Source organism: Corythoichthys intestinalis, chromosome 6 (assembly GCF_030265065.1).
Source record: "Corythoichthys intestinalis isolate RoL2023-P3 chromosome 6, ASM3026506v1, whole genome shotgun sequence".
NCBI classification, from domain to species: Eukaryota; Metazoa; Chordata; class Actinopteri; order Syngnathiformes; family Syngnathidae; genus Corythoichthys; species Corythoichthys intestinalis.
The window spans coordinates 8,027,859-8,044,368 of NC_080400.1; the positions used below are offsets into that span (position 1 = coordinate 8,027,859).

The 16,510-nt window shown below is 37.9% G+C and overlaps 1 protein-coding gene across 2 annotated transcripts in view; it reads right to left on the minus strand.

The window, feature by feature from the left end:
* The window catches only part of LOC130917185 (contactin-5-like), a 411,152-nt gene that overhangs the window by 17,870 nt on the left and 376,772 nt on the right, over positions 1 to 16,510 (minus strand). The gene's annotated exons all lie outside the window — the stretch shown is intronic.

Genomic DNA, 16,510 nt, shown 5'->3' on the forward strand with positions numbered 1-16,510 from the left:
GATTTCTTTACACCAAGCGTTTTTACCTATAGCAGATTCAGTCTTCCCAGCGTGGTGCAGGTCTACAATTTTGTTTCTGGTGTTCTTCGACAGCTCTTTGGTCTTGGCCATAGTGGAGTTTGGGGTGTGACTGACTGAGATTTTGGACAGGTGTCTTTTATACCGATAATGAGTTAATACATTAATACAGGTAACAAGTGGATCCTCGTTAGACCTCGTTAGACCTCTTTGACAGCCAGAAATCTTGCTTGTTTGTAGGTGACCAAATACTTATTTTCCACTCTAATTTGGAAATAAATTCTTTAAAAATCAAACAATGTTATTTTCCTTTTTTTTTTTTTTTTTTTCCACATTCTGTCTCTCATGGTTGAGGTTTACCCATGTTGACAATTACAGGCCTCTCTAATCTTTTCAAGTAGGAGAACTTGCACAATTGGTGGTAGACGAAATACTTACTTGCCCCACTGTATCACCCTTGTGTGTATTCAGGGCAGCTTCAGAGCCTGATCACTCAGCTCATGACCAAATGGTTACGACCTAATGGGTCTGGTGAATGCAAGGCCATACCTAATAGACGCCCCCGTGGAACAGCAGCCGGCTGCTTAGTCATTCATCCTGCTTTAACGGCGTCCGGTCACCGTGGCAGATGATTGCAGAAGTGTTTCCGAACGCGCCACCGATGGAAAAAGGGACCACATCTCCTTTAATAAAGACCTCCATCGATCACCTCACACCCCATTGCTGATTTATTCCCAAACGTGCTGAGCGGCGACCGCAGCGAATAGTGCACAGGCCGAAAACTAGTTGAGGTTGTGAGAGAGTGGAGCTTGTCATATTTATGGATGACAGCAAAGCGTAGGGAAGAGACATCATCACATTCATATTTCGTATCAGTTGCTCACGAGGGAATACCTCCAACAAGACCGACAGAAAATACAAATAATGTGTCCTCCGTTATGAAAAATACAGTCCAAGTGACCCGATAGCAACAGGAAGTGACACAGAAAATATACCAAAATCAATAGGAAGTGACCCGAAATCAGGAAGGGACCATGAACTGCCCCAAAATTAACTGGAAGTGACCTGATATCGACAGTAAGCAACTCAGGAAATGACAGGAAGTGAAGCAATATCAACAGGAAGTTACCCGCTATTAACAAGTAAACCCTATCAGCATTTTCTTGTTTTGAGTGCTAGTTTACTGATTAAAGCATGTGTTAATATGCATGTGGGTCTCAATGTTCCCTCTAATTTTTCATGTGTCTGAGCAAACACACAATCTCCCTGAGCACACTGCGGCCCACGGTAAGCAACATCAGATGTGTACCGTATTTTTTGGACTATAAGTCGCACCAGCCAAAAAATGCACAATGAAAAGGTAAAAACATATATGTAGCACCGGCGTATAAGTTGCATTTTGGGGGGAAATTTATTTGGTATAATCCACTACCAAAAACAGACACATCATTTTGAAAGGCAATTTAGAATAAAAATACAATAGGGAACAACAGCCTGAATAAGTGTACGGTATGATAACATTACATGACTCATAAACAACGAACTGAGAACATGCTTGGTATGTCAATGTAACATAGCTATTTAGAGTTATTCAGATAACTATAGTATAAAGAACATGCTAACTAGCAACAATGACATAATAATGTGTGAATAAGTTCACATATAAGTCGCTCCAGAAAATAAGACGCACCCTCTGCCAAACTAAGAAAAAAACTGCGATTTATAGTCCAAAAATACGGTACATAGCGGCCACAGACCAGTATCATGCCTTTTCATGCCTATTAGCATTTCTACTGCCCGTAAATTATCCAGTAGTAAGAGCATTTAATGATTAATATCCATAATTAAAATATCTTAATAAATGTCACTGGAATACACACCAATCTGACTTAAATTGTACCTTATTTTTCACGTCTTAATATATAGGACTTGCATTTGGTGTACTGATATGTCAGTGCTCTCATCTACTATCAGTGTATGCCAGGGTGCATTTTTAACACTGCACATAGTCTCGTTCTCCACTATATCATTGATTGAGTTTACAAATTCAAAGGCATAGTTTTAACTTCGCCAGCTTTCTGGTATACTCACATACTTTGCCATGTGATTGCGGATTTGTTGAACTGACACCATTGACGCATTCATTTCGATGGTGAGTAAAATATTGTCAATGAGAACTTCAACTTGCTCTGGGTCAGATTGTGTTTTGTGGGACAGCTCGTTTCTCTTGTCTTTTGCATTCTCCTGCAATAATGTACCAATCCCCTATCGCATCTTGAGTCTATGTAATTTTCAACAGCTTTCAAATGACTTTTCTGCTGAATATGACGCTTGAGGTAGTCCAACTTCCATTCAGTCCACATTTTTCCCTCTGAAAACTCACTTGGTACTTTGGCTTCAGTTTCACCGCTTGTTCGTCTATTTGCACATGCTCCGACAGCCACTCCTTCTTATATGGACCGCATTTCTTTTTTACTTTGGCTTGGTGAGTGGATGTGTCGCTGCCCGTTCGTTTCGCCATGATAAGGGGTTGGCCTTTACGTCTCTCAACTCCGCCGCACTTACGCACTGTTGTCAGCTTGCTAATCTACACTGCGCGTGTAGGCTGGGCAATACACAAGCAATGTCAATGCTATGATTGGCTGCTTAGCGGAAGTGAACCTTATCGTATCATTAGCTGGACACCTGTCACTCACCGAGTTACAACATACGTTTCTGTTGATTTTTTTTTTTTTGTGCGCAGCATTGAATTTCTTGTGCGCAGAGTAGGTGCCAGCAGTGCGCGATTGCGCACGCGCGCAGCTTAGAGGGAACATTGGTGGGTCTGATCTTCTATTAAATGAGGAAAGTTGACTTGAGATCCAAACCATCTGTAGTCAAGGAACTAATTAAACTCTTAAGTCAGCGTATCACTGTATTAATATCCTAATTGGACTCATGCCAACAACCTCGTCGTTGACAGAGGCGCCCACCCCATCTGGATGGCGTTCGACCCTCCATAAGGTGCCCGCGGTAGGTTCCGCTACTTCTCCCAGCGGCGTTCGGGCTGCCAGGCCCGACTTAATAACGACGACTTGATTTCACATCTGTTCACCTCTCCCCCTTTGAGAAAGTGTCCTTCAACCCATCTTAATTACAAATTCTCGGGCTCGCTCATAGTCATTTGGGACGCGCCGCTGAAAACGAGAGACTCCCGAATCGTCCGCGGGCCGGGCCTGCGAACGGTTCATGGCAATTTCCTCTTCTCTTGCTGCGAGATTTATTATCTATAGCGGGAGATTACAAACACATTAATACACATGGACGGGTTCATTCAGAGCGGTTCTGACCCGCCGCCTTCTTCTTCTGGGAACCTGATTGCATATTTGCTACTTCTTCATCACTGTGACAAGGGGCCCAGGTGGGCTGCGGGGACCGGCCTTGTCAGCACATTTGTCAACTGTGACCAAGGTGAGCCCTAACCCACGACTATAGTCTTCACAGTTTGAAACCCTCGATTCTCATCCTATATTGGGGAAAAAAAAGAGTACCATATTTTCTAGAGCTGGGAATCTTTGGGCACCTAACGATTCGATTACGATTCAGAGGCTCCGATTCGATTATAAAACGATTATTGATGCACCCCCCTCCTTTTTTTTTTTTTTTTTTTTAATGTTTTGTACATTAGTTCCAAAATTGTTCAAAAATCCTCTCAGGCTAAACCAAACTACTATTTCAGTATCAAGTATATTTATAACTTATAACAATATAACAGTAAACAAATATACAAAAATAACAGTAAACTATAACTTATTATAAAAGAGACCTGTCCACAACCTCAGTCAGTCACACTCCAAACTCCACTATGGCCAAGACCAAAGAGCTGTCGAAGGACACCAGAGACAAAATTGTAGACCTGTACCAGCCTGGGAAGACTGAATCTGCAATAGGTAAAACGGTTGGTGTAAAGAAATCAACTGTGGGAGCAATTATTAGAAAATGGAAGACATACAGGACCACTGATAATCTCCCTCGATCTGGGGCTCCATGCAAGATCTCACCCCGTGGCGTCAATGATAACAAGACCGGTGAGCAAAAATCCCAGAATCACATGGTGGGGACCTAATGAATGACCTACAGAGAGCTGGGACCACAGTAACAAAGGCTCCTATCAGTAACACAATGCGCCGCCAGGGACTCAAACCTGCACTGCCATTCGTGTCCCCCTGCTAAAGCCAGTACACATCGAGGCCTGTCTGCGGTTCGCTAGAAAGCATTTGGATGATCCAGAGGAGGACTGGGAGAATGTGTTATGGTCAGATGAAACCAAAATAGAACTTTTTGGTAGAAACACAGGTTCTCGTGTTTGGAGGAGAAACAATACTGAATTGCATCTGAAGAACACCATACCCACTGTGAAGCATGGGGGTGGAAACATCATGCTTTGGGGCTGTTTTTCTGCAAAGGGACCAAGACAACTGATCTGTGTAAAGGAAAGAATGAATGGGGCCATGTATCGAGAGATTTTGTGTTAAAATCTCCTTCAATTAGCAAGGGCATTGAAGATGAGACGTGAAAGGGTCTTTCAGCATGACAATGATCCCAAACACACAGCCAGGGCAACAAAGGAGTGGCTTCGTAAGAAGCATTTCCAGATCCTGCATTGGCCTAGCCAGTCTCCAGATCTCAACCCCATAGAAAATCTGTGGAGGGAGTGGAAAGTCCGTGTTGCTCAACGACAGCCCCAAAACATCACTGCTCTAGTGGAGATCTGCATGGAGGAATGGGCCAAAATACCAGCAACAGTGTGTGAAAAGCTTTTGAAGAGTTACAGAAATTGTTTGGCTTCTGTTATTTCCAACAAAGGGTACATAACACAGTATTGAGATGAACTTTTGGTATTGACCAAATACTTATTTTCCACCATGATTTGCAAATAAATTCTTTAAAAATCAAACAATGTGATTTTCTGTTTTTTTTCCCACATTCTGTCTCTCATGGTTGAGGTTTACCCATGTTGACAATTACAGGCCTCTCTAATATTTTCAAGTGGGAGAACTTGCACAATTAGTGGTTGATTAAATACTTATTTGCCCCACTGTACATACGTATTAAAATGATCCCAGTATTTGACGTAATACAAAACACAATGTTTACTCATTTCCTCGTAAATCCCATGGTCCCACAGTCGTAGGGCTTGTTTTGGCCAATATCCACCGGTGAATGGGAACCTTTTGAAACCCCAAAAAGGCTCACACGCATCTCCCTGGTGCAACAACATTTATCTGCAGCCGTTTGGCTGGCATGATGCGAAAAATAAACAAATTAATCCGCTAAATCAGCTGAATCCTTAGTCCTTCTCATACAACAGTACTGCTGGTGAAGAGGACTTCTTCGACCGTACACTGCACAGCGCCCTCTTTCTCAACTTGAGAGTGGAGCCGGAAGTCACTCATTTTCATGGCGCGGAATTAAAAAAAAACTAAATAAATATAGCGATCGCTTCTACACACATCCAAGCAGTCCATTTCATTCAGGAGCATAAAATACCGCGGAAAATATGAAAAAAACATGCTTTTTGGTGTCATAGGCACTTTAACCTTTAACTGATAGTTTGATCTTGGTTTCTGATGAATTAAAAAACTGTCTCCTCAAAAATGCGACCAGTGCTACTAATATGTTTTTTTTTCCCTTTTCATTGTGCATTTTTTGGCTGGTGGGGCTAATACACAGGTGCAATTTATGGACTGAAAGATTTGGTACTTTGATTTAGGGCTAGGTTGCTGTTCAGATCGTGATGAAAGATGGAAAATGCAAAAAAAACAAAAAACAAAAAAAAAAACATCACATCGATCTCTGTAAAGCCAAACAAACAAAGAAAATTACACATATTGTGCACTAAAAGACAAATTTCTTTTCACTTTTGCACACCTGCTAATTAATGCAAATGCTGTCCCTTTCAGCTGCTTGGAAACAGCTTTAAATGCCATTTCATGCTGAAACAGTTTTGCTATGCCGCAGGGGAGATTGAAATACTCCCCCTGTGGTTGTTTGTTTTGTGATGTTTATATAAAATGCAGCCAGCCAGAAAAGGATTCAAAGGGACAGATAGAAAAAACAGACACGGAGAATAGATACATAATGCAACATAAGCGTAATAGAATATACATGCTACATTAATAAGTAGCGTTAAAAAGTAGTCATGACTTTATGTACAGTGGGGACACCCTGTGAGCCATGTCATTATAATTTTATAATCCACTAACTGAAATCAGGGACCATGAAATGTTTTTGAAAATATAATTCCAAATAATAATTCAAGTGATTGTCTGTCCCCAATATTCACATAAGAAACACCATTGATTTTTCACTGGCATCGATGATAATCGGTGTCCAATCATTTGGCTCTTCTCATCCTTCTGCTGTGAATTTAAATGAGTTTGTCACGAGAACGTCCAACATCTTTCCCTACATTTGTTTTTACCGAGCGCTTCACAATTAGACATCTTTATTACATCTTGTGTTTAGCACCGTGGCTCAATGTCCCGCGGGTCCAATGAGATAATCCTCTTTATCCCAGTCGGGAGCGTCTTATTACAGTAATCACTTCTACCTCTGCTCTGGCAGAAAACAATCATGGATTAGCTGGCGCCGCTGCGCCTACGTAGGGATTTCACGGTACCAGAAATTTAGTAGTCGATGCCTATACTAGGGTTGTTCCGATCATGTTTTTTTGCTCCCGATCCGATCCCGATCGTTTTAGTTTGAGTATCTGCCGATCCCGATATTTCCCGATCCGATTGCTTTTTTTTTTGCTCCCGATTCAATTCCAATCATTCCCGATAATTTTTCCCGATCATATACATTTTGGCAATGCATTAAGAAAAAAATGAATAAAACTCGGACGAATATATACATTCAACATACGGTACATAAGTACTGTATCTGTTTATTATGACAATAAATCCTCAAGATGGCATTTACATTATTAACATTCTTTCTGTGAGAGGGATCCACGGATAGAAAGACCTGTGACTTTGTATATTGTGACTAAATATTGCAATCTAGTGTATTTGTTGAGCTTTCAGTAAATGATACTGAAGGCCATGCCCAATGCATGATGGGAAGTGGAACCATGACAAGTGAAACCACGACTGTGCGTAGTGCTACCAATTCATTTATCTTCTCTGCGATGGTATATAACTTAAGGTGTCAAGTAAAGATCAATTGCTACCTTGCTTCCCCGCATTTCCCATGATATTTCTAATTGTAGGGAGAGGGATTGTAAGACTGTAGCCAATTAAAATAAGGTTCCAAAGGCTGCCCAAATTCACTCTACTCATTATACGCTGCCTTTTAGCTCTCTATTTAGGCTAAACGGCGCTATTATGGATGGAACGCGACAATGTGTGAGTGGATCATGCAGCGCATGCATTAATTGCGTTCAAAATTTAAACATGATACATTTTTAAAAAAAATTAAACACCGCAGATATTGTGATAAATTTGATAACCCTACCTTAAGCCTAAACTAAAGACTCTGGATAAGTGTAACATATTATGTCTGTAACGTTAAATACAATTAGAAAACGATTTAATTAAAAAAAAAAAAAATTTAAAAAGGCATGGGCGATATATTTTTGCCGATTCCGATACTTTTAAAATGACGTGATCGGACCCGACATCTCTAGCTGATACTATTTAAATTTCACGATTCTTGATACCATTTCGATACCACGGCAAAATTAAATCGACAATAAATCCAATGTACTTCAACGTACATGCATTTATTAGAGGTAAACAACAATACTTGTATTATACAGAACAATCAGCATGTGACTTTAAAGTATTAAAATAATGTGCATTAAAATATCAAATATTAGAAAACAAACAAAATAAAATACAGGGAGCCTCTACTTTTTCCTTCAAACAGTCCATCGCGGATTTTCAAAAAAATACAGACAAGCTGTGATGAGCTGATCGCGTGGTCTCATACCCTCTCCCTGCTCTTTGTTGGTCAGGCAGTGCACTGGAGTTGCTTATTAACGTTAACGATGCCTTAACGACGTCTTTGGATGCAATTCAGTATTCTTTCTCCTCCAAACACGAGAAGCTGTTTTTCTCCCAAAAAGTTCTACTTTGGTGGGTGAGAGTGAGTGCAGCTCTATTTTACTCTCTCTTTATTCTCTTTTAATGTTTTGTTGCTGGCTGGTCGGTGGCGTCAACTGCAGCGGAGAATAGGCGTGTGGTTGTCGCACAAGTTGATGGAATAAATGATTAGAAATCTGAGGAAGCTGGTGATTTCTTTGGCGATGTGACAAAAAAAATAATTGTCACCTTGACTTATAAAGTCTGGCGAACGGAGGTCGGAGGAGAACCGTCGTGATCAACATTCTATGGACGTATTGTCGAGCCAGTTCACGGACGCAGACACCATGCTCATATTTTTCTTTCGTTTCCATCTTCATTTCAATTGAATCATTTATTTTCCCCTCAAAATAACTCAAAATATAGCCGTTAATATCCAAACCCCTGGCAACAAAAGTGAGTACACCCCTTAGAAACTACACCCCTAAATGTCCAAATTGAGTACTGCTAAGGGGTGTACTCACTATTGTTGCCAGGGGTTTGGATATTAATGGCTATATTTTGAGTTATTTTGAGGGGAAAGGAAATTAACTATTATATAAGCTGCACATAGACTACTTTTCATTGTGTCAAAGCGTCATTTTGTCAGTGTTGTCCCATGAAAAAACATACTTAAATATCTGCAGAAATGCGAGAGGTGTACTCACTTTTGTGATACACCGTATGCTCTTGCCATTGATGGCCATGTAGGTCCATGCCACTGACGTCAAAATATCAACAGGAAATGACCTCATATCAACGGGAAGTGACCCTGAAACGTCCCCAAATCAACAGACAGTGACCTGATATCAACAAGAAGTGACCCTGAAATGTCCTCAAATCAACAGAACGTGCCCTGAAATCAACAGGACGTGACCCCAAGGGGATTAAGTGCAAAAGCAAAGCTACTACAACAATTTCTCCTGAAATGGCATTTTCTAGTTTTTATTTTTATTTTTTTTTCCTGTCCTGCTCAGCTGCTTGACACGGACAATGGGAATCTGAGTGTCCTATTGGTCTGAACAGTATTAGTGTATCACATGGGAGTATGATATACTCCCATTATAATGATTATTCATTGTGTTTCGTTTATTACGAGAAAGCAGTGAGCAGGAAGAGGTGATGCGGACAGAAAGGGAATTAGAAAAGGAGAGAGACAGAAGAGAAGAACAAAAACAACAAGAAATGAATTCAAACGCAATGTTAACCTAGACTTGAACTATCGTTAGTAATTGTATTTCCAGTTGACACCATGTGGGGGGCCTGGTGACGATTTCCTAGTTTTTCAAATTTAGTTTCTGTAAAAGTTGTACTTTCATTAATATGCCGCTTACTGGATTTGAATATTCGCTATTTTTTAATTTCAACTCTTTGCTTGGATTGGCTGTTGGTTTAGTGGTTGTGTAAATTGGCAATTTGTTATGGGGCGCCGTTTGTAAAGCAGCACATGCTGAAAATTACGACAACGTTTTCTCACATTTAGCGCCACACATTATTGAAAACGTGGTGTGAAAATTTTAGTGTCACTTTTTTTTGCACATTTACAACATTATTTAGCAACCTAAATATTCATTTTTAAATAAAAGGTTTTTTACCTGAATGTTTTAATCCTAAATTTATATCCTATATCCTAAATGCTTAATCTGGAGACAGTTGGAACTAAATATTTAGCTTAATATGCAAATTCACATGACTGGAGACTGGAAGTAACAAAATAGAAGCTGGAGCACACAAAATACTCTTTAAATAGATTCTCCTAAATATTTATTTTACCTATATATTGTTATTATCACAATGACTCATGTCTAAGAGCAGACTGCCACTGTTGAGTAGGCTTTATTCATTTTCAAGCAACGTAAACAGACAGTCAGAGCTGCTTAGCCAGCTTTTATTTTGTTACTTCCGTTCTCCAGTCATGTGAATTTGCATATTAAGCTAAATATTTATTTCCAAACGTTACCTGATTTAACATTTAGGATATAGGATATGAATTTAAGGCTTAAATATTTAGTTCTGGATTTAAAGAACCAGGTCCAAAACTTCTTATTTAAAAATGAATATTTAAGTTGCTAAATAATCTTGTAAATGTGCAAAAAAAAAAAAAAAAAAGTGACTCTTAAAAAATTCACACCATTTTAAACACTGTCTGGCGCTAAATGTGAGAAAATTTTGTCGTAATTTTCAGCATGTGCTGCTTTACAAACGGCGCCTCATAATTTGTGCGGTGACTTTGACACTTTGCGGAGAGCCGGACTACAATCGTTCTTCAATGACACCAAGCTTCATTTTTTGACAATTAAAGTTTCACAATCTGTAACTAACTACTTGGCTTCAACTGCAACAACAATTCAGCCTATCCCAGTCCAAATGGATTGGACGGCTATTACCGTCAACCGCACTGACACACAATCATTCACTGTCAACCAGTTTTGACAAATGACCAAGGTTCATATAAGCAGTTTGTCCCTGATCCAAATGAGTCTAGTCAGGCTTTGGCGGAGGTCTTTGGTCCAGTGAGTGTCATTCCATTTTCATTTGGATCTATTTTTAGGAAACCTGGACTCTTGTCAAGGTTTCAAACTTTCCTCTGAGTTTTAATTAGCGACCACTCTGGAAGCGATGTCGCCAATCGACTTGCACGCAGCAGAGTGTAAACGCTTGTGATTATTTTACAAAACGTTTGCAATCGTTCAAGCATTTCGTCAGAGGCTTTAGAGGCAGCGACATCCATCAACCGAGTTTGATCCGCCCCCCCCCACCAGCCACATTCTTCCTGTTTCATCACCCCCATCATGTGGCAGGTATTCCCAGGTAAAGACAAAGTGACAAATGCTAATGAATGGCTTGCGCAGCGGCGGCTTCCAAGTACTCATTAAGTCACAGTATGGCTCTGGAATTGTGAAGTATCATGAAGGATCATGTTTCAATGCCATTAATGCCAATGGATTTCCAATGTATTTGGACGTTGAGGGGTTGGCAGGCATCCCTATTAAAATCGATTGATTGATTGATAAATATGCTGATTAAAAAAATACGTGACATAGAAAAGAAAAAAAATAAAAAATAAAAATGGTTCAACAACAGTAATTGTTACGTTTCTATTAGTATAAACACTAAATATATGGCGGAAAACACAGACAAGGCTGAAAAAGCTGTTTCTGCTCTTGCACCCCTTTTAAAAATAAACTGCTGTATTTTAACCTATAAGAACTGTTGTGTTTGATAGAACAATATGTCTATATGCTGCCATAGCAGATTCATGGCGCATTAAGCCCCCCAAACTATTTTTAATTCGTCCGTTTTACCCTAGAGACCCCCGTTTACACACGTCACGCAACCGCTTTTGTTTCAACCCAGCCATAAAACGAAGGTAATTATATTTATTCTTCAAAATGTCTGTCCTTTTTAGCTTAGAGTCACTAATTGAGGCCTCATATTTCGTTACAAAAAAAAAAAAAAAACGACTTTAAAAAATTATTAACTCACATATTTTAAACTTTTAAACAAATTATGTCACATTGAAAAAAATGGCGTCTGTAAAAAAGTTACGGATATCTACCTCATAACTATCGCTTTGTTGTATTTTTTTTGTTACTGTCGCATTTTCTGTGATATGATAGATGATAAATAATGATCAAAACAAAGAAACAATGAAAATGAAAATCTCGACCACTCCTTGATGTCTGCGATTTCTGTATCCAGACCCTTGTTATATTACCGTGTTTGATTGATTGATTGATTGATTTTATTTCGAGCAATAACAACAAAAAACAAAATGTATGGAAAAAATAAAATACAATAAAATAAAAATTAAACAGTCATGATGAATGTAACAAAAATTATAACAATACATACACGTGTAGCTCGAAAAGGAGTGGGAAGAAGCCGAGCTTTTTGAGTCCCACCCCCATTTCACTCCAAATATTCCATAGGAATGCAGTCACTTCCCTACAACAGCTGTACTAATCATAATGATTACATTGATAATAATAATAATAATAATAATAGTTGCAGTAATCATAATAACAGCAATATATATATATATATATATATACACGCATAATATATATATATATATATATATATATATATATATATATATATATATATATATATATATGTACATATATATACATATATATACACATACACACATATACATACATATCACTAATAATACATGAGTAACTATTACATATGTACAAAATATTATACATAAAACATGTAATATTTCTGCATACACCCAAGAATATTAAAGACCTCTTTCTGTATATCGTGACCAGACCTGATGTTTATACAGCAATTTGAATTTCTGAATACTTTGACATTGCTTATAATGTAATCCCAAACTGTTCCAGAGTTTTACCCCACATACAGACACGCAGAATCCTTTAAGAGTAGTACGAAATTTTGGTTGTGAAAAGTTGGCAAATCTTCTCAAATTATGAGATTGCTGTTGCACTGTAAAAAGACATTGTAAATAGAGGGGTAATAACTTATGAAATGCTTTAAATAAAAATATTGATGTGTTGTATTTCACAAGATCATTAAATTTCAACAGTTTTGATTGAGTAAATAAATCATGAGTGTGATCTAAAAAACCCACTTTATGTATAATCCGAATTGCTCGCTTCTGTAATGTAATTAATGGATATAATGCACTTTGGTAAGTGTTCCCCCATACTTCGACACAATATGAAAAGTATGGGAGTACCAAAGTGCAGTATAAAATCCGAAGTGCATTTACATCAAGGTATGGTTTTGCTTTATTTATGATTGACAGGCATTTGGAGATTTTGTTTTTCGTGTATCTGATATGGGGTCTCCATGACAGCTTGTTATCAATTATAACGCCGAGAAATTTAGCTTCATTTACATTTTCAATTGGTAGACCTTCAATTATTATTTTAAACTCAGAATTAGCTATTTGATTACCAAATAACATTGCCTTTGTTTTCTTAATATTTAGGGATAATTTATTTATATCTATCCACTTCTTTATGGCTTTTAGTTCCTTATTAACAGTAGTTACTAGCTCGCTATAATTATCACTACTATAGAATATGTTGGTGTCGTCAGCAAATAAGATAAGTTTTAATGCATTGGATACGTGGAAGATATCGTTCATATACACAATGAAAAATTTTGGTCCCAACACAGACCCTTGAGGGACACCACAGCTAATGTGAAGTGTGCCAGATATGTTCTCGTCCATCTTAACATATTGTACCCTTTCTGATAAATAGCTTTTCACCCAGTCCCCAGCCACACCTCTAATTCCATATTTTTCCAACTTATTTTGTAGAATTGAATGATTTATTGTATCAAGCGCCTTTTTAAGGTCAATAAAAACACCGATGGCATGTTTTTTCTTGTCTATAGCAGTCGTGATTTCTTCAAATGCATCAATTATTGCCATTGATGTCGTTCTATTGGCTCTGAAACCATATTGTCCTTCATGTATTATCTGATGTTTGTCAAGAAACCTTTCAAGTCTGGAATTGAAGAGTTTCTCCAAAATTTTTGAAAACTGGGGCAACAGAGAAATTGGTCTGTAATTGGAAAAACAATGCTTGTCATCATCTTTGAATAATGGGATTACTTTGGCAATTTTCATCTTTGCCGGAAAACAACCAGATTGGAATGATAAATTGAATATGTATGTTAGGGGTTTTGCAATGTTTAAAATAACTCTTTTAACCAAATTCATATTGATATCATGGCAGTCAGTAGAAATCTTACTTTTACATTTAAGTACAGTGTTTATGACTTCCTGTTCATTTGTTGCTGAAAGAAAAATAGAGCATGGATTATGCGTAATATTTGAGAAGTGTTTGTCAGAACCTGGGTCAGGAATATCAGCAGCCAAATTTGGGCCAACATTTACAAAAAAATTATTGAATTTAGTCACTATTTCGTTCATTTCATAATTCTCTCCACTTTCATCTAAAAAATAGTTGGGATATGTAGACTTTGGTGGTCCATGTTTAATCAAACTGTTCAGTATGTTCCAAGTTCCCTTCATGTTATTTTTATATTCGTACAATTTGTTTTTGTAATACAACTGTTTGCTCCTTCTTATAACATCAGTTAATTTGTTCTTATATTTCTTATAACGTTCTTCAGCTTCTATTGTTTTGAATTTGATAAACAATTTATAGAGTTTGTTTTTCTTTTTACAAGCGCTCTTTATTCTTTTTGTAAGCCAAGGGCTTTTTATACATTTTTTCTTAATACAACATTCACTTAATGGACAATGCTTGTTTTGCAATGAAGTGAACCTATCCAAAAAATTGTTGTAGGCAATGTTCACCTCTGATTTGTTATATACTGCGCCCCAGTTTTGACTTGCTAAACTAGTATTCAAGGAATTAATAGTTTCTTCCGTTACTATACGTTTAATCACAGTTTTTAAAGGATCTTTGGTTTTTTTAAAACTACAATCATACAGGGAAAAGACAGGCAGATGGTCAGTAATGTCGCAAATAAATAGGCCACTGGTAATTTGATTTTCCATAATGTTTGTAAAAATACTATCAATTATTGTGTGTTTCACCCATAAAATCCCCCCAAAAATCCAGCTGTGGCCATTCATAGTTGTGTCTTGACACTCAGTGAGATATGCTACTTGGAATTTTCGGATCGAAACAAGGTAAGTAAGCGGTAATATCTCGTTAAAGTCATGGCGTCTGTAATTCTGCTCTCACGTGTTCTTGCTTCCAGATAGGTTTTTGCTGTTTATTATTATTTTTTTTTAACTGCCCTCCTGTTGAAAAATTTTCAACATTTTTCTTCCCCCAGAATATTGAGATTTTAAGCTTTCCAATGATGTATGACACATGCATACAGGACAATTTCGAAATTTGGCCAAATTGGGGGTCTCAGAGCGGAACTTCAAGTCACCTTAGTGTTTTCCGCCATATATATATATATATATGCGCAACTTTCGGCGCGCAAGAGTTACGTTACTCGTTAAGAACACGTCACGCAAATAAACAAATCTGATTGGACGGTGATTTTGTACTTGTTCGAGAGGCCGTTAATGGGCTGGGTCCCAGACTATTTCTCACAGTGTTTGAAAATTACAGGGAGAATAGTCTGGCAGTGCCAGGCAATCAAAAAATGCCCTCCTGTTAAAAATGTTTCCTCCTCCAGAGAATAGAGATTTTAAGCTTTCCAATGATGTATCACACGCGCATATAGGACAATTTTCAAATTTAGCCAAATTGGGGGTCTCAGAGCAGAACTTGAGCTCTTGACCAGTGGTGTGAAACTGGCAGCAAAGGGGCCACATCTGGCCCACCGCATCATTTTTTTGTGGCCCGTGAAAGTAAATCATGTGCATCAAATTCATGTTTAAATTATAATGTAAAATTTCTGTCGTCCAGAAATCAGAAAGAAAAAAACATTTTCCCCCGTTTTTTAAAATAATTTAAAAAATGTATAAAAATAATATTTGTTAAAAAAAAAAAAAAAACGAATGTTCATTCACTCTCTCCCGGCCGAAAAGGATTGGACGTCTAGCGGCTTCAACGGCAGCCATTGAGTTAAAAATGTTATTATGCTGTCATTTTCTTCTCACATTGCTTTTTAGGTTGTTAAAAAATTATAATAAACTATGGCTGGTGGTTATATGAAGCAATTCTGACAAGTGAAGTTATCTTACTTTCAAAAAGTAATGTGGCACAGTTACAAATTACATCTCCCAAAAAATAATTGAGTTGGTAACTCAGTTACCTTATTGTAAGAGTAATTAGTTACGCAGCAAAGTAACTGAAAAATAGTAAACAATTTTCAATTAAATTGTACCCAGCTGGACGCCACGAACTGTATGTGAAAAAAAAAAAAGTTTCCCGAGAGTTTAAGACGACGCTTACCTCGCTAAATGCTAATGCTAACGAGAACACAAATTCTATGCTAACACTAACCAATCATCATCGCGTTTGCAACGGCGTCACCACCACTTCCATCGTCCCCCCCTACGTTAAACGCCGTTATACTCTAACGCTGTTGTTGACAACACTGATTTAGAGCTAAGTAATGTTAAACAAATTCAGAAATATATTTTCTTGCACAGATTTAAAAAAAAAAACACCATATGTTTGAAGGACTTTGGCTGAAAAGGGTGACTGGAGATGTACTATGCCGCAATAAAACCTTGTATTCAATAGATTCCGTGTTGAATACACGTGTGGGTACTGTATATATGACGGATAAGTCTTTGAAATACTCTCTGTACATTTAAAGCACATTCGTAGAAAAACCTGAGTAGAGTGGCGACCAATGCGCCAAAATGAAACATACTCTCTGTACACTTAAAGTACACTGGTAGAAAAACCTGAGTAGCAAAGTGGCGACCAGTGGACCAAAATGAAACATTCTTTGAA